This window comes from Amphiura filiformis, chromosome 18, assembly GCF_039555335.1.
Source record: "Amphiura filiformis chromosome 18, Afil_fr2py, whole genome shotgun sequence".
Lineage (NCBI taxonomy): Eukaryota > Metazoa > Echinodermata > Ophiuroidea > Amphilepidida > Amphiuridae > Amphiura > Amphiura filiformis.
In genome coordinates this window covers 14921658-14947283 of record NC_092645.1, presented here as the reverse complement: position 1 = coordinate 14947283, position 25626 = coordinate 14921658, and the positions used below count along the sequence as shown (strand labels likewise).

At 36.3% G+C, this 25626-nt stretch overlaps 1 long non-coding RNA gene across 1 annotated transcript; it reads left to right on the top strand.

Moving 5' to 3' along the window:
- The first annotated feature begins 303 nt into the window (after positions 1–303).
- LOC140139379 (uncharacterized) lies at positions 304–24075 on the top strand. The gene is made up of 3 exons (XR_011857100.1): positions 304–530; positions 7445–7642; positions 23706–24075. It is a non-coding gene; the product is annotated as an uncharacterized lncRNA (long non-coding RNA).
- Positions 24076–25626: the final 1551 nt, after the last annotated feature.

The following is a 25626-nucleotide window of genomic DNA, read 5'->3' as shown; positions in this document are numbered from 1 at the left end:
GGGGGGAAAGGACACGGTTTGCTGGTCTGCTATAGAACCAAGACAGAGCCTGTACCTAAACTGCCGGGCTAAACTGGTGAATGTCGACATTCTAAAACAATACACCGGAAGTTACCGGACTTGAAACTAATGATATGACAACAGTTATGCAAGACAGGAAGATATGGACCGGATATGGAGGGCAATCACAGTTTGAGGACACCACTTGAAATAAGCAAGGAAGTATGATGCAAAACTTCCGGAGAGCCTGAAAAAGGGACCCTTGACCGCCGCACATATTCCGTACAACCTTTCTGGAAGCGACACCATGGGGCCAAATCCCCGTAAATTTTGCCTGTCCTCATATAACATGCGCGGTGAAAAACCACGTGAAACGCCCTCGGGAAAACTCCCCGTCTTTTTTCTGCGACTTTTGACCTATGATCGATTCTTTGGTTCAATTTATACCTTCATCATTTCGCACTAATTATATCATCTAGCATTGTCTACCAGCTAACATCATCATCGTTTGTTCTCTGCACTTTCAGGAGGTAAGTGTTTGTTTCAACCTAGGTATTCAATATAGCTTTCAATTTTGTGTCTGTTTGTTTCAGTGGCGTATAGATTTCTTTTTGACATTTGGGGAGACGAGGTTGGAAAATATTTCTTGAGGTATAGTGAATCCAGCACCTTATGGCGACAGAATAAGTTTATGCTACAAATGCGCGCGAAGCCGTGCGAAAAAAATGCCATTTTGGAGCTAAATTGATTAAATATGGTGCAGAAGTGGAATAAATTTGCACTATTGGGGCTAAAATGACCAAATATGAGGTTAATTTGGTCAGAAGAACACAGCGTTGAACGTTTCAATGTGTTAACATTAGGAGGGGGTGATTGTGTGGACCAATCCCCTGGCAAAATATTGCCCCCGTTATCTACGCCTGTGATTTGTTTTCCTGCATTAGCATAGTCATGCTAATTTTGGGCCTTTTTAGTAATGTGTTAAGGGAATATTGCATTGTTTGTGTATCACTGTATTTTATGCGTTTTTATTATTGTATTAGCTTTTTGCTTTTGCATATATTGTGTTTCATTAGGTAGATGATATTTTGCCGGTTTCCTTTTTCATCTGTTATGTTTATATTCAGGTTCCTCTTTTATCATTAAATTGATCCCCAGTGTTTGTTTGTTCTGGTTCATGATGCGTATTTCTTACTTTAAAAATACCTTACTAACGAGTTTGTTTCCTAGAGGCGCTAAATCCAATAGCTGCCTTGTGTCACATGTTTCTGGTATATTTCAACATTTTTAAGTTTAGATCACATTTAGCGATTGGAATGTAGGCCCTATATATAGTAACTCTAGCTTACTTTATAACTATTTTCAACATCATTTTGCCCCTAAAAATTCTTCAATGCAAAGTTTAAAAATGGCTGCCTTTGGATATAGCTCCTTTTGGAACAAAAAACAACAACACAATTTTCTTTTATATCTATTATTTTCTTCTTAAAAAGGTTAAAGAGATTTGCAATTATTTTGTTAAGATAACCAAAAAATTGTTATATATTCTTGTCCAATGTTATTAGATTGGCAAAGTTACTTAGGAATATATTCAAATGGATTTTACACAAAGCAGCCTTTGTACTGCAAATAAAAATGTTTAGGTTTCTGTAACACTTTTTAAACACAGGAATGTGTTTATTAACAACTGAAGATATTTAATATCCACATTATCTAGAAATTAATTACTGGTATTTTCAGAAATCTCTACTCCTGCATATACACTTTCACTCCTTTTTCAAATAATCGCACTCTAAAAGTTTATACTTAACCCTTTCAAACCGTTATAAACACTAACGATATAAACGCTTCCTTAAACACCATGTTTAAATTTTAAACATTTTTAGTGTTTAAGGTAAACACTTTCAGATTAACTTTAAACACTAACAAACTTAAACATTGAGTTTAAGGAAGTGTTTATATCGTTAGTGTTTATAGGTGTGTTTAACACTTTGGTGTGTTTAAGTATAAACTTTAGAGTGCAATTATTTGAAAATAAACGATTCCTGAAATACAATGTTTAAGTTTTAAACATTGTTAATGTTTAGAGTTAAGGTGGCACTACACCCCTTGATAAATTTGTGACTACTAGGCGGTTACCCGTATTTGGCGGTTCTCGGCTGTCGCGATTACCTGGCTGATGGTGACTGTACTCACCAAGTTTTATGCCCATAGGACAGTTTTTACTAATTTGACCTCAGATGACCCCTTGTGACCTCGAAATGACCTTCCAAAATTTGGCTCTAAATGTTGACTGTACCCACCACTTTCCATGCCCATATGACAGTTTTTAGTAATTTGACCTTGGATAACCCCAAAATGACCTTCCAAAAATTTGACTCTAAAAGTTGACTGTACCCACCAAGTTTCATGCGCATACGACATTTTTTACTAATTTGACCTCATGACCCCTGGGTGACCCCGGATGACTCCAAAATGACCTTCCAAAAGGTTTCATGCCCATACGATAGTTTTACTAATTTGACCTCAGATGACCCCTGGATGACCTCGGTGATCTTGGCCCACTAACTGAAACAAACTTGTTCTGTCTGAGGTCCAGATGCACCCATCCACCAAGTTTGAGGAACGTGCGACCCCTAGTCTCCGAGAAAATAGACGGAAAACAGTTTTTACTAATTTGACCTCAGATGACCCCTGGGTGACATTGACCCACTAATCAATACAAACTTGTTCTGTTCTAGGTCAAGATGCACATACCCACCAAGTTTCATGCCCATATGACAGTTTTTACTAATTTGACCCCTAGATGACCTCTGGTGACCTTGACCCACTAACCAATACAAACTTGTTCTGTCCCGGGTCAAGACGCACCCACCCGTCAAGTTTGAGGAACGTGCGACCCCCAGTCTCCGAGAAAAACAGTTTTTACTAATTTGACCCCTGGATGACCTTGGGTGACCTTGACACACTAACCAATATAAACTCGTTCTTCCTCATACCAAGCTGCACCCACCCACCAAGTTTGAGGAACGTGCGACCCCCGGTCTCCGAGAAAAGAGGCGGACAGACAAACAGACACACAAACACACAAATCTGGTGAATTATATAGTACTAGGCGGTTACCCGTATTTGGCGGTTCTCGGCTGTCGCGATTACCTGGCTGATGGTGACTGTACTCACCAAGTTTTATGCCCATAGGACAGTTTTACTAATTTGACCTCAGATGACCCCTTGTGACCTCGAAATGACCTTCCAAAATTTGGCTCTAAATGTTGACTGTACCCACCACGTTTCATGCCCATATGACAGTTTTTAGTAATTTGACCTTGGATGACCCCAAAATGAACTTCCAAAAATTTGACTCTAAAAGTTGACTGTACCCACCAAGTTTCAAGCGCATACAACATTTGTTACTAATTTGACCTCAGATGACCCCTGGGTGACCCCGGATGACCCCAAAATGACCTTCCAAAAATTTGACTATAAAAGTTGACTGTACCCACCAAGTATCATGCCCATACGATAGTTTTTACTAATTTGACCTCAGATGACCCCTGGATGACCTTGGGTGATCTTGGCCCACTAACTGAAACAAACTTGTCCTGTCTGAAGTCCAGATGCACCCACCCACCAAGTTTGAGGAACGTGCGACCCCTAGTCTCCGAGAAAATAGGCGGAAAACAGTTTTTACTAATTTGACCTCAGATGACCCCTGGGTGACCTTGACCCAGTAATCAATACAAACTTGTTCTGTCCTAGGTCAAGATGCACCTATCCACCAAGTTTCATGCCCATATGACAGTTTTTACTAATTTGACCCCTAGATGACCTCTGGTGACCTTGACCCACTAACCAATACAAACTTGTTCTGTCCCGGGTCAAGACGCACCCACCGTCAAGTTTGAGGAACGTGCGACCCCCCAGTCTCCGAGAAAAACGGTTTTTACTAATTTGACCCCTGGATGACCTTGGGTGACCTTGACCCACTAACCAATATAAACTCGTTCTCCCGGGTCAAGACGCACCCACCCGTCAAGTTTGAGGAACGTGCGACCCCCAGTCTCCGAGAAAAACAGTTTTACTAATTTGACCCCTGGATGACCTTGGGTGACCTTGACCCACTAACCAATATAAACTCGTTCTTCCTCATACCAAGCTGCACCCACCCACCAAGTTTGAGGAACGTGGGACCCCCGGTCTCCGAGAAAAGAGGCGGACAGACAAACAGACAGACAAACACACAAACACACAAACAGATTCTGGTGAATTATAGTAGGAAGATATTTGCATTTTTCTCAAAATATAATAACACACTGGTAACAAAAGTTATGTATATTATAGGGGCAAGGAATTCTGTTACTACATTGGAATTTCAGTGAATCAAGACAAGCGGTACGTTATTTATGATAAGAAAAGAGGTACCGCTAGAATGTACCTCATTTCTTAACATAATGAACCACTTGTTTTGAATCACTGAAATTTCAGAAATTGGATTCCGAAGAAGTTTGGCTCTACTAAATCTACGACCACCATGACCACTGGCAACACCATCTCGCCACTGGTCAGTGACCAATTAACGACAGACCAACAGACGGCCTGAAGATGCACCTATGATAAGGTGGGAAACCGTTGCCTCCTCTCACAAAAACGTGAGTGCAGTGAAAAAATTTAATTTTATATTTGATTATACCTGGATGAATGACAACCTTCACAAACGGATATGGATTCCTTACCCCTACATAACTTTTGTTACCAATGTGTAGTTATTTTTGAGAAAAATGCAAAATTAGTCACAAAATTTATCAGGGGTGTAGTACCACCTTAATCTAAAAGTGTTTAAAATTTAAACCAGGTATATAAACCGTTTATATCTCTTTGGTGTAAGTATAAACATAACATAAATTTAAGAGTGCGATTATTTGAAAAAGGAATGAAAGTGTTAGATTTTATTTTGTATTGTTTTGTAATATGCAGGAGTAGAGGTTTCTGAAAATACCAATAATTTCTAGATAGTGGATATTAAATATCTTCAGTTGTTAATGAACACATTCATGCGTTTAAAAAGTGTTACAGAAACCTAAACATTTTTAATTGCAGTGTGGAGTTAGCGCCTTTTAGAACCAAACTCTTCATTTCTTGTGTAAAAAAAATCAACAGAGAGAATAAATTTGAACATCCTTGATGTATTTATTATTACTTATTATATTATACATAACATAAGGGGCTAAGAATTTACCCCTGGGGTACACCACGACAAAAATTGTTGACGTAATATCATCGCAAGGACAACTTGTTATTGTTTATAATAATATGATTGGTTACAAAATTAAAAATATTGCAAATAATAATATTAATTTTACCACACGGCTGTTTATACCACCAAATTCTCATTATTCATGTTATTTTGTGATGTGACTTTTTTCTGTCATAAATAATAGCAATATATTTATAGATGAAAGTGCATGTGACTCGATTCTTCTTATACCTAGCTACCGCTCGGTGAAAGTACATGCCACCTGGTTCACTATAAAAGTCAAATTAAACGATATAGTGTTTAAAAATGTTAATCAGAAAAACGCATCAAAACTCTGCACAGGTGTCTACAATTTCATAAGCTCTGTAAAAATGTTAATCAGAAAAGGAGATGGATGTATTTAGAAGGGTAGGTTTTCTTTTAAAACGTTAATCCACTTAATTAAATTATCATTTACCTAGCCTGCAGCTCGATTAAAGTACACAGCTGAATATGGTTTACTGATACAGTGGGGGCGGAAGCATTAAAATTTTAGGGGAGGTCGGGGGACGAGCGTATACGTTGTTTCTGCTTTACTAGGCCTTTTTTATCACGAGCGAAGCGCGTGAAAATTTTAAATTTCAGACTATATTTTAGCCCCAAATAGGTGTGCTTTGCCTTTTGATGGGCCAGTGTTGTGCGCACAAAATTGTGCAATTTTATCTCATTCTATAATTTGGTCCAAAACAGTGTGTTTTTCATGCTAAAAAGGAAGATGCACAAGGTAATTAGTACTTATTTTTTTCTTCTATTATTATTTTAGGGTAGACGTGTGTCCACCCCCCCCTGCCCGGCCGCATATGTACTGAATATGTACAGAATTCAAAAGCGCATGCAAACTCTGCAAAGTTGCATAAAATGCACACAGACCTACAATTTCATAAAATGTCCAAAGTAACGTAAATTCTCAACATGGGATCAGATTTCAGTATATTCCGTAACTTTCGTGACGCAAAGCTGCATATAATAAGATATCGGCAAGTTGTACAAAATTGTTTAGTTCATAAACAGAGTGTTTTAGCAGGGGCACCCAACAAAATTTCGTGGCAAATAACTGCTCCTTAGCTACTCTCTACCTGGCTGGAACTTTGTTCTTGAGAACATGAATTCCTGGCTGATTTAGCTCCTACCAGTAAAACTCTATACGTTTAATACCCAAATAATTCTATGTGTTTATCATTTAGTGTTTGGGAGCGTTTAATAAATGTGTTAATTTAGTGTTGAAAGTGTTTAATGTATACTTCGGCTTTAATACCTATCGGCGTACCCTAACAATGTAAACACCAAGAAGAGTTTAAAAAGCTTTACAAGCATATGAAAAACATATTGAAGTTTAGATTTTAGCAGAAAATCAATTTTACCTATAATTTGTACATTTTCAACATAAAGATGGCGGCTTCCCAGCAAACACAAAAACGTTTTAAAAACGTTTTAAATAAGTCATATTTTGGCTTTTGGTTTAGGTAAAAACGTTTTAATAACATTAAAATGTCGGGTTATATAAAGGTCATGATAACGTTTTAAAACGTTTTGTATGAAAAGCTATGAAAACACACTACAACAATAATGTTTTTCAAAAAATGTTATAGTAAACTATTTTTGCAAACATTTTTTTTAAATATTGTGTTAATACTTAAATAACATTATGTTAAAATGTTTGAACCCAGCAAACACAGAAATGTTCTTATAATGTTTTTTTCCAAACCTTTTAATAACATTTAAATGTCGGGTTATATAAAGGTCATGAAAACGTTTTTAAAACGTTATTGAAAATATTTTGGGCAAACCTTTTTTCGCAAAATATTTTTTCAACCCCAAAATAACATTCTGTTTAGAATGTTTTGTATCAAGTTTTCAAGAATCTTTTTGGAATGTTATTAAAACGTTTTTATACCCTTTATATAACCCGACATTTAAACGTTTTCTGTAAAACATTTTTGTTTGCTGAGTAGTAGATTATCAAAAAATGTTTTTAAAGGTTATGAAAACGTTTTATACTCTTAATATATCCTTTATATAACCCGACATTTAAACGTTTTCTGACAACCTGGGTTAGCAACAACACGTCACAAAACTAATCTCCGACCAACTATGATAATTATCATCATAAACGAGATATAATTGTATTTATTCTTCAACCTGTATTTACAGATCCAAGTTCTCGTCATTATATATTTATTTTCCTGCTGACAACGTCAATGATGACGACAAAAAATCCCAAAGCCCGTCGACGCGGCAGGGGAGCATCATCATCCGTTACCAGTTCGCCAATGATGTCAAAACACACAAAGAGGTCGTCCGAGCCCTGGTCTGAGGATACTATACCGTTGCTATTCTCCCCACCTGCCGGTGAGTGAGTCAAATAAATACTCAGTAGCAGAGATCGTATCCATAATTCGTTCGACAAATTTCAACAATATGTGAAATCAACAGCCTCGCCTAATGAGGAAAACGAAGAAACTAGAAACAAATCTGAATCATTCCATTCGATTCCATCGACTTTATCATTTCATTATCGACGTCATTTTTTTTCGGCGTCATTTTTTTTTTAACTGGACGTTATTTTTTAAAACTCGGCGTTTAATGTCCGGCGTGGCGTGCCATACATAGCGACATTATTTGGAGATTATGTGTAGGCCTACTTTGTTTTACTGGTCACTGGATAAAAGAGACCCATGGAGGCCCTGCGTGCTTCGTTTGGCTCCAAATAAAGGATTTGAACCGGTGCCCTTCGCCGTAATCATGGCGCAGTGCAGTCCATTCAATCAAATGTTGTCATTTAACCTACTTGATCGCCCGTTTGATCGTAGTGCATGTGTGTGAGACCAACTGTCGCGGTAATTGCAATAATGCTTTTGTTGAATGCATTTGAGAAGTTTGCTATAATTTATGGTATGATACGTCATATGCACAACCTCTATAGGTACCAAGTAATGACATTATATGACATGTATACGGCCTAATAGAAAATTAGTAATTTGAGTTGAAATTACCTTCTTTATGTCATTTTTTTAGAAAATATTTTGAGGCTGTTAGAGATACGAATTTGATCAATATAATTATATAGTAATGTGGAAATAGGTCTGGCTCCGACTGGGCGATTACAAAACATCAATTCCATTTGACGGATTGTATGTCATGCACCTTTTTCATCGGATTATCTATAAATCTTGATCTTTTTCGGAGAACGCTACTCAATGGTCAGATACCTTAAAAAATGTACATTTGTATTTGGGATGCATAAACTTCTAATACACAATGTGAGCAATGGCAATACTGTTACCATGCATTTAGAGATAATAATCCGGGATAATAATCCAAATTCAAGTTAGACTTGATTCTGCGTGTTGTCATTTTCATCAAATTCAAGACTTCCCTGAGCCCCTTATAGGGCCTATATCAAGCTTATTGGGCTATTCCAGATAAAACATGCACCCCCCCTATAGAGGGCAAAATGGTTTTTTTCTAAAATGTCTGGAATTCCAAAGCATACTTGAGGAAGAAACCTGGATTTCCGGCCCTGTTTAGTGCATGTAAAATCTGGAAATCCATGGAGGGTATAGAGGGTTTTTAAAAATTGTCAAAAAAAGTTGGAATTTTCAATTGACTTACCAAAAAAAATCTGGAATTCCATTGCCCTCTATAGAGGGTTTCTAAAGATACCCAAATAAAATGTTGGAATTTTTCAATTGACTAGCAAAAAAGTCTGGAATTCCATGGAGGGGTATAGAGGGTTTTTAAAAATTATCAAAAAAAAGTTGGAATTTTCAATTGACTTACCAAAAAAATCTGGAATTCCATCGCCCTCTATAGAGGGTATCTAAAATTACACAAATAAGTTGGAATTTTTCAATTGACTACCAAAAATCTTGAATTCCATGTTAGGGTTTTTAGAGTTATTTTAGGCGTGTATAGGTGTTTATTGTTGTAAAGGTTACATTATATTTGCTTTATCTGCATTTATTCCAAGTCATCTATGATGTTTTACATGTATAGGCCTAATATAGGCCCACCACCAAGGCGTGTGTTTGGCAGTAACCAGGCCCGTACGCAGGGGGGGTGCGGGGGTGCGACTGCACCTCCCCAAATTTGCAAAAGTATACAAAAAGTCCCAAAATTGAAGCATTTGCGAGCGTAGCGAGCAAAAAAATCAGGTTTTTTATGGTTTTTTGGTCAAAAAAGGTCCAAATTTGGGGGGAAAAGTCCACATTTCACAAAATCGCCCCCCTTTGGAAAAAAGTCCACTTTTTCAAAATCAGCAGCCCCCAAAAAAACCCTGCGTACGGGCCTGGCAGTAACGTACGCAGGTTTTCAAAGTCTGGTTCAGGGGTCTCGATTCTCTGACTGTTTTAAAATTTAATAACTAATTCCCCAGTTTCCCCCGATTGGGTGCATTATTTCCCCGAACTTTTTGACAAAAGAGGGGGGGGGGCACACTAAAATTAAGCTTCTCTTTTGTGAAGGGTTGCTGTTCTCCTTACAGGTTTTCAATAACAATATGTGGTATGTAGGCCTACTAGTTTCTATATTAGGTCTAAAAATGTTTGATTGGCGTAACATAATTTTAACATGCTTGTTAAACCGGGTCTTTAGGTCCATGAACTGAACCACACAAAGGGACGCATACTCTGTCGGCAGCACACATTTCGAACTATAAAAGGATTGTATTGTGAAACTCAGTTTCTTGCTTCAGCTCTTTCTAAAAATCCATTAGGGCAAAATTCTTTCTTTATGTCCTTAATTATTCTTTATTTATTCCTGTTCTTTCTTTCTTGAGGCCTAGATCTTTTTACCCTACTTTACAACACGAATATTGTTGTATTGTCAATGGAAGTCCGTAGAACGTTCGCCTAATGGCGCTATGGGCCCCTTTGATATGTATTTTAGACACAAACTTAAAGCGCCCTCCCACAAAATTCCCACCAGCAAATAAGGGCATGCACACACCCTTAATTCTTGTTGTGATTTTTAGAGGAGGTAGCTCTCTCTTTGTACATGAAATTTACCCCAAGGCAGAAGGAGCCATGTGCGCCATTAGGCGAACGTTTACGGTACATAAGAATTCAAACTTTCTTACTTTGGTTTGAGCTGAGACTAAAATACCTAAAGCCTCAAATGTTGTTTTTATATTAAATACATACCTGTATTTGAATGAAATAGATATATTTATAATAGGCTGCATGATAAATACATGAAGCCACATCAAGTAGAACGAGTGCAACCTTGCTGCAGTACCTTGTACTACGCAGGTGCTCCTTTGTTAAAGGGAATTCCCTGATTGGGGAGTGGACATCAAAGAGCTCATATCTAAATTCGTTGGGGACTGTTACTTTTTAAAGTTTCAACGTCCGTATACATACGACATGTAGCCTATGAATAAAATACGACATGAATCAAGTAATAATAAAGTGACCTAGTTCTTTCCTGGCCCTGTTATAGCTATTATTATAAGATGAGCTCAAAGTGTATATTTCTATATTTTGAGCTCAAAATATTTAATCAATGATAATAGGGATATCATATGTCTATACTGTGATGCGCATGCGTTGTGTGTGGGGGTGTGGGCTGTGGGAGTGAGTGTGATGATGTTTTAAACAAATAGGCCTATAAAAACGAAATCTTCGCACAAGCTAGAATGAAGAGTGAAGACCCAAGTCGGGCTGGGGATCACCATTGCAGGGGATGAACCTATCGACCCACACCACTCTTCGTCATACATAAATTCCCCCAGCCACTTTTCCCTAACATAATATGAAATTTAAAAAAAAGGAAATTTAGTTCGGCAGAGGTGGGGCTCGAACCCACGCTGCACCGCTATCATGTATACAGTATCGACATATTACCAGCGCCTGTACCCTGTTTACCGCTCGGCCAACTGACTTGTTGGGGCCATTTTTGAATTTATATATATCACAACTTCAATTACTTCAACATACCACGTGACAAGCAAAGACAGAAAACGTCATACTGCAGTTACTGTCCATTTTCCTATATACACAATACACAGTGCTCTTACCATTGACGCGTAACCTCTACAAATAGCGTACGTTAGAAGTATGGATAATTGCCTAGTTAACGTCGGTGTGTGAAAAATAATTAACCGGCCAATTCTAGAAAATATAGTTTTGTAACATGTCCTAAATTTTTAGCTAATTTAGATGTTTGGAAATATTCGTACTTTGGTGTTTTTGGAAGGATATGTAAACGACAGATAACACCAAAAAATATGAAGAAATTATTTCCAACCCGTGTTAAGTCTGCAAACCACCATGCTTCTCATTTTCAAGAACGCTGGTTAACAATAAGCAGAGTATTGTCTCATTTCGTAAACAAAAGCCCACACAAGATATGATTTAATCAGTTGAGCTGTTTTCAATGAGTGTTATCTTGGTTTAATAGCTTTCAATGGGGTTTAAGTCCTGCAAAGGTCGTGGTGAATTCCACTGTAGACATGACTGCATCATGTACCATATTTTGGAATTTTATCTGCTTAAAAACATTAATGTGTAGAGCTACCATTAGGCCTATTAATATTGTTGAATTCTCAGGCGCATACAAACAATACGAGGGGCCTATGATACATACACAATTCATTTCGTGCATGCACGTGCCCTGCAAGGTAGGGAGCCTAGCCTACCATTTTTCTTGTAAGACGGTCTGCATTCGTAGTCCACGTAGGTCCCCAAAGTTCTTTCAGATATTAAAAGATTAAATTCCCATAAAGACGAAACAGTAATCTTTAGTGGGGACCTACGTAAATTTTACATAAAATTTCCGCCATCAATTCAGTGTTAATTTTTCATGATGCAGACATGTCTACAGTAGAATTCATCTCGACCTTTGCAGGACTTAAACCCCATTAAAAAGCTATTAAACCAAGATAACACTCATTGAAACAGCTCAACTGATTAAATCGGATCTTCTCTGGTTGTGCACAAGTGTCTGTTTTACATGTGCGATATCGCAATAAAGCTGGTATTATAGCTTCAGTTGGGTAACCGATTATAAAGGAAACGAAAGGAAACAATGGTATGTGTACCTTTGTTCACGAAATGAGACAATGGCGTGCTTTTTGTAAACCAGCATTCTTGAAAATGAGCAACATAATGAGCGTTGACTTAACAAGGTTTGGAAATAATTTCTTCATATTTTGGTGTTATCTGTCGTTTACATATCCTTCCTAAAACACAAAAGTGCGACCTCTCCAAACACCTAAATTAGCTAAAAATTTAGGACATGTTACAAAACTATATTTTCTAGAATTTCATAGAATAATTTAAATGTAGCTTGTACCGTTTTTTTGTGGCATCCTTCAGAAGTGAGCGGTCCGATACCCATATTTTCGGTCAAATATCCATTCAATTAACACGGGGAGTTGGCTAGCTATGCCTTGCCCTCACTCATATTTTACAAAAGTGCGACCATTTCTGAACATCTAACCTAGCTGTAATTTTAGGCCATGTTAGAGAAATATATTTGCTAGAAGTTTGGAGAATAAATTAAATATTGGCTGGTTATTTTTCACACAGTGATGTTAACTAGGCAAGTGTCCATTCTTCCAACATACATCATTTGTAGAGGTCACGCGTCAATGGTGAGAGCACTGTGTATTGTGTATAGGAAACGGACAGTAACTGCAGTATGTATTATTCAGAAAATATTTTGGCGTATATAAAATTGAAATAAATTCTCTGCTTCCTAAACCACATAAACTGAAGCATGATTGGGTATCACGAATCGCTATATATGATGTACAGTTAATATTCAAATATTCTTTTACACATTATGATGCTTCAGTTTTTACACAAACAAGAATTTGTCTTTAAAAAAGATAAGTTCACGGATCAGGTGTATAGTACATATGGTCGAATCCAACGAAAAGTGTACACGGCATGTTCAGGGCCATAACTTAAAAGTATTAATCAATTCTCATTCGTTTTTGTATTGTGTTTATTCGCCTTGATCATACGCTTCGCGCCATATATAATAAGACCCCCTTCTGTGAAAAACTTAGACACAGAGACCCCAAAACATGCTATTTTTACCCATTTTTTCAAAAATTTTCTTAAAGTATTTTTAAAAACATCTAAATCAGTTATGAAAAGAAGTCATTGGAATGAATCTAAATTGATTTCCTGAAAGGTGTGTATTCAAAGATTGCCTGTTCAATTTTTCATATATTTGTACATAATTATGAATTTTTGTGATAATTTTTGAGTGGTATTTTTTACATTACCTACGAATACAATTTTTCATAGCACTAGATATATCTTTAAAAATGGAAATCACTAATAAATGCGCAATTGATGCAAGCTTTGATATGTCCAATACTGAAATGCATTGCATTCGGACATCTTTATTGTTGTGTTTAGCTGCCAGAAATTCTAAATGGCACAAAGGTAGGTTTGGTAAAAAATATGCATTACCTCCGAATACATGTTAAAAGCTGTGTCATTTCCACAAAGTGAGAGAATAGTAAACAATAGTTAAGCAATAGGTGCAGAGTAATACACTCTTTATTTCTACCAAGTTTCAATAGCCTGCGTTTAAATATTTCTGAGATGTCAACAATAAAAGCAAGTATTCGTAGGTAAATTTCGGTAACCGAATGTTACCTACGAATACAATTTGACATCATGACAGTATTGTGAAACACCGCCATTCATGCCAATGCCCATATTGGTACATAACGAAGGCCTGTATGTTTGCTATCAAATCATATGTCAATGAAAGTTGCGAATTCACATACATGCCCACCATGCAAAAAGTGAATACGGCTTAATTGTTGAAAAATATGTACTGAAATCGACGACGGTCTGCTCATTTGAAAGAAAAACCAGATTCAAAGAAGATTAGAAGGGGATAAATACTTGGATTTGTCAACTGTCATGTGTGCTTCATTTTAAATGTTTACCGACCTTCTGGTTTCTGAGTAATTTGTGTCCAAATTGATTTATTCGAAGGTAACTTTTGACGTTTTCGCTAAGGTTACCTACGAATACCATGGAAAAAACGACTGTTCTCATTGTCTCATGATCTAGACAACACAGTGATGGACCCTGGTATAAAGCTAATTGTAGTTGCCCTCAAACGAAAGGCCACAAGACGTAACTGACTCCAAGATGGACTTCACAAGTCTGCAATAACGGTTTTAAGCGATTTGTGTCCAATTAAGCAAATTAAAGTCACTTTAGTGCCTTTGTTTCTTACTTCAATCCTCTTTCAACCGCAGTGAACCGACATTGTTAATACATGATAGGGTCTAAAGTATCAATAAACGCACATAAAGAAAATAATACATTCAAAGTGCTTTATAAAATGAAGTTTTGATTGCGATATCCACCAAAAGTCTAATTCCTACCTACAAATACTGAAATGTTACTTACGAATACAGCATAATACATGACATGTGTAATGAAGTGTCCCTACCAATGGAAATTAATTGTCAAAAACTTTAAGCGGTACCCCAGGACACTATTATTACTCATTATACGGATTCATTCAACAATTATTTATTATGTAAAATTGCTGATTAACTACTTGTATATCAAAATGAAGTGGTCAAAATCTTGCTAAAAGCATCAAAATTTTTGATCTAAGGTAATAGCATTTATTCATTTGGACGTACCATCTGAAAGAGATCTAAAACTACCATTTTATTAATTCATTACCATAATAGCAAAATTTAAACCTCTAAACTCAATATATATATATTGTTAAATCGCTCATGTTACCTACGAATACCCGGGTTTCTTCACCTTTTCATTGTATAAAGCGTTAGGTGTATGCGTATAATTCCTAATATTCTTGAAAACATATATCCTACTCGTTCTTATACAATGTGTAAATTGATTCATACTCATTTGATAAATAAAATACAGAAACTGACCTAAACTTCATTTTCAAAAATAAACTAGCATAAATTGACTAAGATCATATTGATCGCGTTATAAAAATAAAAACAAATATTTTCTGGTTGAGCTAGCATTTTCCTGACACCCTGTGGTCTACATTACACGAAAAAGGCGTTAACGGGAATATTCCATTTGTTTTAGGTTGATTAGTATTGCGATAGTGAAAGCATCCTAGTGGTATTCGTAGGTAACATTGGGTTTTGATATCACATTTACTATCACACGTCCTGGATTTATTTTTCAAGATTAGTAATGGCACTTTTGGTTCCTTTAAGGCCAATATGTCATCAATCAATGGGCAAAAGGAAACAATTGTGGAGACATTTTTATTTCGGACTTTTATTTTTGGCCCGTGGACACTTTTGGTTGGATTCGACCATATACTTTGAGCTACTTTGGTCTAACATTTAATATTCATATCTAACCTACTCTGCACTTATTCGACAATAAATAAGTGATATGAGGCTTAATAATGATACCTGTGTCTTGACTCTGAAAAACAATATTTTTTTAAACCTCATTTTGCATTTAGTTTTTAAGCCACCTCGAAGCCACCTACACTACAGGATCTCATTTTGCATTTAGGGTTTTTATTGCGTTGCAAAGTAGCAAAACTTTCTGGCCCAATTCGTGACTGGAAAAGGCTATCCCCTCTTACAACCTATCAACAGGTCTGATTTCTATAATGAGGTGTTACCGGGTTTCATGAGATAATAATACCAAATCTAAACACCATGAAATTCAATACATCACGACCAAGCTCACATTGGGCGCCCCATTCCTTTTTTAAAGGAATTTTTATTAAGCCACCTCCAGGAAACAAATTTGGCTATAAACTACGAAGTATAAAGTCTAATAAATAAATAAAATAAATAAAATAAAATGAAAATTGTACATGTATGCAAGATGCCTTATTACTAAAGTAAACAAATTACACAGCCATTTGCTCTTGCTAGTTTTTGTCAGGGTCAGGGATATTTGTCTCATAGTCCTGCTTTTATGAACACCAATATTATACAGGTTACCTATACATGGGTTATTACAAGAGTCAATAAACATTTGACCAATTAACTATAGATAATGGACTTAGTTTTATGCAATTTATATTGAACCTTTTCTGAAGTAAGTCGCCTGTTGCATAGTTTTATTTACAGATGATATGTTTACTTTGTGATTAGGCCTGACCATGACCTGCTAGTTTGATTAACCAATCAGTTATGTGCATTGTCAGCATGTGATGGCTATAAGCCAATTGCAAACATAGGCCTATTTATAAAAAAAAAAAGGCTAAAAAATTCCTACACTGAGCAGACTCTTTGCTGGGTTTAAGGGCTAAATAGTAAGTTGTCATGTGGGGCAAGATTAGATAAAGGCATACAAACTATAGGGTATGAGATATTAGGAATTATTTCCTAGCCTCTTAACCACAGGGTTGGGCTATATAGCTATTCAAGACACAGGGTATGTAAGGGATAAACTGCACTGCAAAAACAAGTGTTTATATTTAAACACCATATTGTGTTTATCAGAGCAGTAATGTTAATTTTTCTAACACTAATGTTCATAAATTAACACTTGGTGTTATATTACAAACATTAGTGTTTGTAATATAACACCAAGTGTTAATTTATGAACATTAGTGTTAATATACACCTCTACACTACAGGCTGCACTCCATAGTAGGCCCACAGCTAAAAACGACTACGACAGAGAAAAAACTTTAAAAAGGGGAGAACTTTTTCATTTTTATTTTTTTCTACAATGCAAAATTTAAGAGGAGGAAGCAAATTGTATTGCCAATATGTTAACTTTAATTTTCCACTTTTATGCAAGAAATAAAAGACTAGATACAAATTCCCTTTAAAAGGGGAAGCCAGCTTCAATGCAGAAGAGGTCTTGTAATTAATTTAGGTGGAAGGCATTTTAGGATCACTCTTTTTATGATCCATCATGTTCCATGACAGTCCGGGATGACAGTCCACCAAACCAGGTGGTGGTCGCATTGCATTTTCATCGTCAACTGTGTAATTGAATGGGATTATTTTGAAAATTTAAAACGCCATATTGTGTTTATCAGAGCAGTAATGTTAATTTTTCTAACACTAATGTTCATAAATTAACACTTGGTGTTATATTACAAACATTAGTGTTTGTAATATAACACCAAGTGTTAATTTATGAACATTAGTGTTAATATACACCTCTACACTACAGGCTGCACTCCATAGTAGGCCCACAGCTAAAAACGACACTGACAGAAAAAAACTTAAAAAAGGGGAGAACTTTTTCATTTTTATTTTTTTTCTACAATGCAAAATTTAAGAGGAGGAAGCAAATTGTATTGCCAATATGTTAACTTTAATTTTCCACTTTTATGCAAGAAATAAAAGACTAAGATACAAATTCCCTTTAAAAGGGGAAGCCAGCTTCAATGCAGAAGAGGTCTTGTAATTAATTTAGGTGGAAGGCATTTTTAGGATCACTCTTTTTTATGATCCATCATGTTCCATGACAGTCCGGGATGACAGTCCACCAAACCAGGTGGTGGTCGCATTGCATTTTCATCGTCAACTGTGTAATTGAATGGGATTATTTTGAAAATTTAAAACGCTTGAAATTTCACAAACAAATAGGCCTATTATGTTAATAAATAATATAAATACAAGCTAAAACCATGGGGGTTCGATAATGAACCCCACAAAACTAACCGAGTATTTGGAAAATGCCATACGGCCGGGCCGCTTCACAAGCTGCCGGCTCTATCATGCCATTCGCCGCCTGCTCCAAACCATCAATGATAAGAACATGCACACAGAAAAACCAAACATTAACTCCTATAACTTCCTGTCAACTCTTTAATTAATTACTCCAAATTGTTCTGTCTTTTTGTCTTTTCTGCCTTTTAGGCCACCCTTAGCTCATTATTAATATAAAGAAATACACTGCAGTTTTTAGTTAATTGGCTAAAACTGCCATCCTACTTGCCTTATACATGCACATTAATTTTATATTAATTTATATATTAATTCGCAATTTATACATAGCACATTATAAAATGTATAAAGACTGATATTGTTCAATAGGCCTACATGTATATCAATTGTACCCATATCAAAAATAGGCCTTGAAATTACATCGAATTTTTCCTGTTGAAAAGACAAAACTGATGTTTAAGATATCAATTATTTCATAAATGACATTTTGAGTCATTTTTATCCATAAAACGATACAGGATATAGGATATTTTGACTTTGACTTTTAGGTCCATAAAGGTTTTAATCATGTTATTATCAATACACTCACATCTCATGCTGTGTTGATCTCCAGAAGGTCTGCAAATGTAAATCTAAGAACGCCTGATAACAAGGATACTATCATTTTCTTTCGTTGATATGCTGTGGAAACTATTATAGGCCTGGCATATATATAACTTTTAATGTTCTATTTCCTTCAAACCATAACTTTTGAAATTCTCACTCGTTTTCATTCGTTGAAACGGCAAAGCATACTTTCTTTTTCTTACAAATCGAATAACCGGTCTTACATATATATTTTCACCATAAAAAGTTCCGCAAAGTAATTCAAACCAATGCTAGTACCCCGTAATCTCTTTAGCAAACAAAGACGATCTCCGAATTATAGATAGCCAGCTCTTAGCTGGCGAAAATCAGAATCCCTCAAAGGGGCAGGGACAGAGTTGTTGTTGTTGTTTTGGCCAAATAAGAATTTTATTGTTTTGATTACGTTCGATAAATTTGGTTTTACCATAGACCATTTATCTTTCCTATTTTGGAGATTATAAAAGACATAATGTACGATTTTGGTAAAATTTTAATTTTCTTCTTCTTTTTTTTTTTTTTTTACTATGATTACATAATATTACTGCTACGGTACTAGTAACACTTTATCTGTCAAGGTAGACTTCTCCGTAGTCCACTTGCCCATTTTGCATACTCTGGCCATTACATTTAAGCATAAAACTCTGATTTATATTGATTTGTGTGCAACTGATAGATTTTCACATCTGTATCTGATCTTTTCAGTCACTGCACTCCCTCTGTTAGCTTCCAGGATTTTCGGGGTTCGCTATCAATAAACTGGTACTTCCAAAATCAAAATTGTTCAGTATAAAAGTGAGCCATTATAATTATGCAAGATAATGTTGCATTCAGTTACTTTTATTGTCACTAATTATCTGATATTTTTAACTCTTTATGACCATTTTACTATTGAATACTTTAATTTTAATAAACATCAGTATAATTTTGTATTCAACGAAATGGGTTCATCATGACTAATAATAACATATTTTGTTAATAAAATTCGACCGTATATGGCATAGTCTACTGTCAAGGGGGTCTTCTGATCATTTTAACCTGAGACTAGTAAACCAACAGTCTCAGGTTTACTAGTCTCAGTTTGAACTAAGCGAAAATAATGAGGTAAAAAGTAAAAAACCGACTTAACCGCTTAACTGTGGAGCTTTGGGGGATCCCAGTTTTATTATAAAACCTCTAAATTTTACTTTGGAGGCTTAGTCCTTTACATGGTATTTCAGATAGCATTGGGCAATTACAATCATGTAAGAAGTGCAAATTTGAGCAAAATATGCAGCAAATGATAGCTTTACTGTAATACCAGAAGATGGGAGAAATATCTCTTTTGCTGATCAAGCAGACCCCCCCACCCCGATCCAAAACAGCCTGGAGTGACTGTGAAGACTGCATGTATTATAAACACAAGTGTGTATAACTTTGTTTGCCAAGTCATGGAACCTTTAATGTGTTTGAAGAGCATAATTAATATCCATAGTTAAACAAACAACCATGAACAAGATCTTGTTCTGTTTATAATACATGTACTGCTCTGAGGTTTAGGTTGTGCAAATTACCAGTTTCGTTTGATTTTGTTTACTTACGGTTTTTTTAATCTCCATGTGTTATTCAACCTTTTTATGTTCACTCAGCATGCAGGAGAATTTTAGATGTGCTATAAAGAACATTGTAGGCTTTACAAAAGCAAAACTTTAATGATAATTATATTTAAATGAGTAGTAGAAACGAGATGCAGGGTATCTTAATATTTTAATGACATTATCAATCAAAGTTTTTTTCCTCCATCCCCTATACACAAAACCCAATGGCATATAAATATTTAAATTCTTCATCAAATTTATAATATGCTAATTAATCACATCCCGTGAATAATAAAATAATAAAACAATAAATGGATGATATTTGATATTACCATATTTTGCATAACATCAGAGAAGATGAGCTCATCTTCACATGTATTTCGATTGAACATCTGCATTTTGTTCCATTCACAGAACAGTAGTTTTAGCTAGTATGATATTGGATTCATATAGGCCTATCCCTCAGATGTTATCAACTAGTCTCAGACAATCCATAGAGACGAATTCGTCTGACATTTGGTTTGTAATGGAACATTTCCCAAATGCAAAACATGTAAAAAAAACTCAATGTCCGGATTTTTATAGACGGGGAGCATCATTTAATATAAATCATTTTTAATAATAGTAATACCGGTAATATGCACTTCTTGATTTATTATGCTTTTGGATTTTTAAATGTATATTTAGAGTCCCTCTTTCAAATTTTATATTTATGTGTAATCTCGCTATATCATAATTTGCTGATACTTTGGTCAAAATTTACATTAAAATGATCAGAAAAAAACTATTATTGTCAAAATTTCTGTTTTGGTGTCATGTTATTTATTGGCGACAAAAAAGAAAAACCCACTCTATTCTACGGGCGGACCTTTCAACTTCAAGTATAGGGTCGGGTGTTTTTGTACTTGTATTTCTAGAGAGAGGCTATCTTGAAATTACCCTAAAATATCACCAAAATCTGAAGAATTTTTAATACCAACATATTTTCTATGATTTAAGCAAAATAAATGTGTTTTTTTTAATTCTCAAAACACAAATTCCGGGTCGGTTGGCCCCGTAGAGAAGGGTTTTTCGTAGCCTTTGCCGGGAGCCTTTGATACTATTAATTTTTTTTTTTTAATTTGCAACATTTTATAAAACTTAACAAAATATTAACAAAAACTGATGCTAAACTTAAAATTTGTATCCATCATTGAAAATCAATCAATTCCGGAAATTAAACCTGTTATTAAAACCCCAAGCCACGATGGGTTGATTTGTTTTTAATACACAGAATAATATTTCCCTCAGTTTATTAATATGGTAGCTACCCAAATCTGCTAAAATAAAGCACACAGTAAATTTGGAAACAGATAACACTTTGTACTGCATGGATGAAGTGTGTGTGCAATATCTTTGTGTGCAATGTCCCATGAACAAACAATTACGTAATAGTATTGACTTTTGTTGAACTTGTGAAAGGTCAGTCCAGAGAGTTTCTCTGCTCGTACTAAATTACTGTTTAAGTGGTAATTTTCGCGTACAGTTATTGTCGCGATTTGGAGTTACAGAGACATTTTTGCAATTGTTATTTTCGCGATGCTTAGTTTTGCCCTATACTTGCAATACATTATTATATATATTCTCGAGGTGTTAATTTCGTGGATGGAACTCCATTCGCGAAATCCGCAAAAATAAACCCCTCGCGAAGTGTGCTTGCTTTCTGTGAACTTGTTTTCATTAACTTAAGATAGTGCACTTGCTTTAAACTGTTTCTTTACTCAATGAAACTCTCATTAATTGAGTAAAGAAACAGCTTATTTTCAGGGCAACCATTTTCTTGGGGGTGACTTCATTTGGAATCTACACCCCCTGTGTGAGAGACTAAAGTAGGCCTAATGTCTTCCATACAGGGTGTATGTCTTTCAACTGGAATAGCCTAAAATGTGTATATCATATACCTGGTATATGGCCGGATTTACCTTTTGATGGTCATGTGGGCAAGGCAACATGATTGTCGCAGATCTACTCACTCAAATGGCTTTACCAAGATTGCGCGCAAAGCGCGGCAATTTGGTCTAAAATAGGCCAAAAGGGAGATGCAAATTGTAAATTTTGTCACAACATATCTGTCAACTGAGCAGGGGAGGGGTCTGATTCGCCACCCTGCGACTTGTTTTCCGTCAAGTTGGTGTACCCTCTTTTTCTTTCCTAATAATTAGGGCTTACTCAACAAGAACTGAAGAATGTTGGTTGTCATGGTCACTTGGGCTGTCAATCATGATGATTATAACTACTAGTACCACCAACTTGGGGGGTGGGGGAGAAAACGCCCCAACATACATTATGCACATACATAATGACAAATTGCATTAACCTGGAAGAATATGGAATTCCTGATATCTATTTGCACAAAAGGCTGGAAATCCCGACAAATTACTAACAAAACCATCTGGAATTCCAGCACCTCAATGGACAAAAATATGGATTATTTTATTGACCAGAGGCAAAAAAGTCTGGAAATCCAACCTAGGATAAACACAATAAACCTGGAATTCCAAAACCCTCTATGCCTTCAGACTAACAAAATGGTGGAAAAATCTGGAAATTTTGCGCCAAGCATAGGCAAAATAGGCTGGAATTTGGAACAGCATAAGTAGAATATGCTGGAATTCCGAGCCCCAAAGACCACCAAAAAATCTGGATTTCCGTTGCCCTCTATAGGGGGGTGCATGTTTTATCTGGAATAGCCCATTGTGGCAGCTTTATTTTTCTCAATATTTGTGTGCAAACACAGCTAGGTCATGCATGCTCGCTTCTGACCCGCCTGGAATGCATTTTACTGATAAATTATAGGCCTACATGTATCCTGAATCCTTCTGACCTGTAATGGCGGCGCCTTTTTTACCCACAAACTTTCACGTTGCCGATGACCGTGCGTAGTTGTTGAAAAACTGAAGGATTTAGCCTAAATAAATTCAACGAGTGATCAGCAAACTGCTAGAAAATGAACGTCTCGATCATCATCATGCATATATTACTATTTCGTTTTATGAACATGAACATGTTAAAAATCTACATAAAACAACATTAATGGGTAAATATTCACGTCAAAATTTTCTGGACACGTGACCAATCGTAGGCCTATCCACAATGTAAGTGTAAGCCTGATCCCTGACCCCCGACGGTGACATCGCTATTCAAGTTTTAGTAATTTTGAATTGGAATAGTATTCTTGGCCCCAATTTGGATAGAAAATCGTGCATTGAAAATTTATTGAATTATGCAATCTTAATTTCTTCACAATATCATCAAACCGTAATTTCAAAAATATCTACCTACGGAAAAAATATTTATCTACGGAAACTCTTACCATAATATTATTAACTTGCGACAAGTAACTTATTTTGCATCAAAGGAGGAATTCTTCCCATTCAAATACATTGGTAGACCTCCCGCTGTGCTCGAGTCACCTTCCATAATGCTAATATGTCTGCGCCCATGGGTGTCACGTGTCCAGAAAATGTTCCCATGACAATGTACCTATTAATTTTGACTGTAAAATAGGCCCTAAGTATTCTAACCTCATTTTCTTCTAATACAGAACTTGACATGACTAGATCAAACCAAGCTACCAACAAGGCCTGTCGATGTCGGCGGACTGTAGGTAGGGGTCTCTCCAAAGCCTTTACAAAATGCATCACTTTTGTTGGTAGTATATCAATCATATATGAACCTCCTAACTCGGCTTTTCATTATGGACCAGAAAGACTAAGAAGTGCTGGCTCAATATATGACTCCAATGGTGGCCAAAGCTTCAACAATGCCATCAAGTGGATATGACGTTAGTATTTCCACCTATGATACAGTAAAGAAGGTGCTGGAAGCAGACTGTCCAGGGAAACAGGTTGTGGACACTACTAGTCATCTAACAGCATTTCTGATTGGTTGATAACTTGAAATGCTCATTTCAATTGCCAATATAAAACTACTTATGGTCAAACTTGCATTTGCAGATTATCTTCTTATATACCCTCCTTGATTGGTTCAAAATTGAACGCAATATTCATTTTGGCCAATCGGCAAGTAGTTCTCATAGGGTTAAGAATGTCGTCTGATACAGAAGGATATCGACATGTGTTTTCAATCCGTGATCCGAGATGTTTTTATCCTTCATGAAGCTGTGAGTCAAAATTTTCCAGATGATTCCATCAATACCATGAGTTCCCTCCCTGTTGGACGCCACCAAAGTTTGCCTTTGGTGAACTGTATACGAGCTGAGGCTATCTGTATGCGCAGGCTCATGGACACGATAGACGCAGATATCAAAGGCACAGCTCTTCAATGGTTTAGGTCGTATATGACTGATCGTACATTTCAAGTTAATGTAAGTGGGTCGATGTCGGATGTGTTTGGACTGTGTTATGGTGTCCCACAAGGATCAATTATTGGTCCTAGGGTATTTACAGCTTATTTCCAATATGTTGCTACCATCATTCGGCATTACGGTATAATGTATCACATATACGCTGATGATGTTCAATTATACCTTGTTTTCAACCCCAAAGTTCCTGGTGATGCTGCATGTGCTCTGTTTAAACTGTCTTCTTGTGTCAGAGAGATTCATTCTTGGATGACACTAAATAAGCTCAAACTGAACAATTCAAAAACCGAATTCTTCATTGCAGCATCACCACATAACTTAACTCGTCTGTCTGGCACTACGTTGTGCATTGGAGCCACTGAAATTGTTCCATCTTCATCCATCAGGAACCTAGGTGTCTCCTTTGACACTTCATTGACCATGTCATCTCATGTAACTGCTCTTTGCAAGTCTCTGAATTTTATTTTGTGGAACATATCACGTATACGTCGTTACATTGACCAAAATACCTGTAGTTGTGCAATGAGAGCCCTTATCTTGTCCAAATTGGACTACGCCAATGCACTGCTCGCTGGATGCAAGGCTGGTGACATTACACGCCTTCAACGTCTGCAAAACAAAGCAGCTCGCATAATTTTCAAACTCCCTCATCGCCACTCAGCTTCAATCTTATTAGACACACTTCACTGGTTGCCCGTTAACAAACGCATCATTTTCAAAGTTCTTTCAAGACTGTTCACAACTTGGCTCCTGACTATCTCACAAATAGCATCACAATTCACAAACCATTAAGACAAGGTCTCCGCTCAGCTCTGGGTGTTAACCGTCTCGCGACTCCGAAATACAACAGGAGGTTCAGCGATGGCGCTTTCAGTGTTTGTGGTCCCAAATGGTGGAATGACCTTCCTATAACCATCCGCTCATCTCCCACTGTTAGTGCCTTTAAAGCCAGTTTAAACACCTATCTGTATTAAGTTGTTTTCATTTCATATGTTTCCCATTTTCTGCATTGCTGTGGTCAGTATAGCTTCTGTTTATTAATTTTTGTTGCATGTAAAGCGCATTGCTCAATTTTGGAAATGCGCTATATTAAGCGTCGTTTGTATGTATGTATGTATGTATGTATGTATGTATGCAAAGA